Raw genomic sequence first — 2,384 nt, 5'->3', positions numbered from 1 at the left:
AAAAAAAAAAGCTCAAGCCTCAATCAAGTGTTCACAAGTGCTGACAACCAGATATGAAGACTGTAGCATAAACAAAACAATACATAAAAATTAATGCCATTTGCAGTTCACTGAAGCATTACTCACTGATGTCATCAGGAAAGACGACAGGCAGAATGGTCTCTGATCTCCATCCTGCATTGATCCAGTTCATGCCCCTGCTGTGTGAACTATTTAAACCCTTTATTTCTTTCTATGAATCAATAGAAGAAATGGTGGTATCTTTTGGAGTGTCCAAAGTCACTATTTCCCTATGCATTTCTTAACTGAAAAATAGCATTATAAGCCTTCACCAACACGCTTGTTTTCAGTTTAATCAGACAAAGGCATTAAATCAGACATGCATTAAAAAAAAACATAAAAACTCCTTATTTGTTATGTTGATAAATTAAAGGTTAAATAAATTAAAATTAAGAAATTTTAATCAAAAGCAAAAACCTTCGAAGACAGAAAAAGTTGTAAAATCTTCCAAAAAAAAAAACAAAAAAACAACAACTTGGAGGAACAGCACCCTTCTACATGCAAGACGTCATTAAGTCAGCCTTAGTATTTCCCTTACTGTTCATCTGTTGAATAAATATCACATATTTGTTTACAATATTAAAAACTGAATACACGACGACACTGGGATATTTTATATCAGAGATGAATGTTACAGATTTATCTCTTGTACAAATACTTAAAAAATACAAGGAGAAAATCAAACTAATAGCTGACAAAATGTTTTAAAATACAGAAAACAAGTTTCTTCCCACCTTTCATTTTTTTCAGGAGCAGCAAGTTTTGCTTCATCGGTACTTCTGCCTCCCGTTTTTTTCTTCTTCTCCCTCTTTTTTCTGCTAAGCAGTTCATCCTTGATGTAGAAAGAACTACAGTTACAGGTTATCATTAACATGTAAACCACAAATGTTACTGGGACTCTTCTGTGAAGGGTAAACATTAGAGTAGCATTTATGCAAATGTATCTAGGGGTCCTACATGATTAAGTAAAATGATCTATCTTAACAATAACTGTTGCCATGGCATCCAGTCTTTAAACACACATGAAGTCCAGTTCTGTCACTCATGTGTATCTCCATAGCAATCAAAGTTTTCTAAGAGGAGAAAGCATTCAACTTGCCTCCTTTCTCATTCATCAACTTCAATAATGCAATGGAAAATAAAAAAGTAAATAGATGCTAATGTATGAGTATTTTTCAAGTTATGCTTAGTTTTTTTTTCTAGTTCGATAAGTGCAATAGACTTTCATATGTAAAACCCCAAAATAATCCAACAGAAATTTGTTTGCACTGCTTATCAACATTAACAAAAACCCAAAACAAAACCAAAAAAAAGCATTTAGCTAAGAACAAAGGCAAAGCATGGATGACTTCTAAATGAATAAAAACTGGTTATTTTTAAGTAACATTTAGGAAAGTCATAAACATGACTACAGGAGCGTATGCCTGCATCAATAAATGACAGAAGAGCTTTTATTCTCCTCCTTTCTGCCAACTATAAACCTAAGAACCATCTCTTATCTATTACCAATTCTTGATAATTCTTGGTTTTGGATTACTATTTCTGACACGTTGAATATCTCATTCTAATTTATAACCATTTTAAATGTAATAATTTTAAAATACAAAAAATTCAGAACAGGGGAAGCGGTAGGGATCCCTATAATATGCTTAGCAGAGAACTCAATGCTAATAATTGAAGCAAGTTTGATTTATTACCAATACTTACCAGCTGTTTTTCCAGGTAGATTGACCAAACCACAGCATAATGACCCACTGTGAGTATAATGAACAAGAGTAATGCCAGCTCAGCATTGCTCATTTTTCTCACCCGCCTGTAGTAGAATACAGGCTGTCGCCAATCTGGTAGTCCATTGATCAGAATATCATCATACCTACAGTAGCAAATATAACAGGCTTTCATGGAGAGCTACAAACGAGACCAGCCCAACCATCCCATCATAAAGCAAAACAAACGGTAATGCACAGACTGCTCGAGCAAAGCGCGCACAAAAGCTCATTTAGCGGTTTTTTTCTTTAGTACAGCGGTGCGTCCTCAGCCAAGCGCCGGGCGCGGAGCCGGGCACAAACAGAACCCACACGGAAACGCGCCTTTTTTTCACAGCCGGACGTAACCGCGCCGGCCGCGCAGCAGCCCCGCTCGGCCCGCCGCAGAAACGGCGCCGCGGGAAAGGCTAACGGCGCGGGCAGGAGGGGCGAGGAGCGAGGAGAAACGCCTCGACTACCATCGCCCCGTCTTCCTTTCCCAAATTAAAAGCACAAGTGGAGGGGGAGGGGAGGAGCGCCCGCGCTTTTGTTCCGCTTTGCGGCAGCGCCGCAGCCGCG

At 38.4% G+C, this 2,384-nt stretch overlaps 1 long non-coding RNA gene across 1 annotated transcript; it reads right to left on the bottom strand.

Annotated features, from left to right (window-relative positions):
• Positions 1 to 857: 857 nt before the first annotated feature.
• Positions 858 to 2,378, bottom strand: LOC104911453. The gene is made up of 2 exons (XR_793919.1): positions 1,768 to 2,378; positions 858 to 892 (listed from the first exon to the last, which is right to left on the bottom strand). It is a non-coding gene; the product is annotated as an uncharacterized LOC104911453 (long non-coding RNA).
• Positions 2,379 to 2,384: the final 6 nt, after the last annotated feature.

Source organism: Meleagris gallopavo, chromosome 6 (assembly GCF_000146605.3).
Source record: "Meleagris gallopavo isolate NT-WF06-2002-E0010 breed Aviagen turkey brand Nicholas breeding stock chromosome 6, Turkey_5.1, whole genome shotgun sequence".
Taxonomy (NCBI): domain Eukaryota; kingdom Metazoa; phylum Chordata; class Aves; order Galliformes; family Phasianidae; genus Meleagris; species Meleagris gallopavo.
This window is presented reverse-complemented; position numbering and strand designations above follow the sequence as displayed.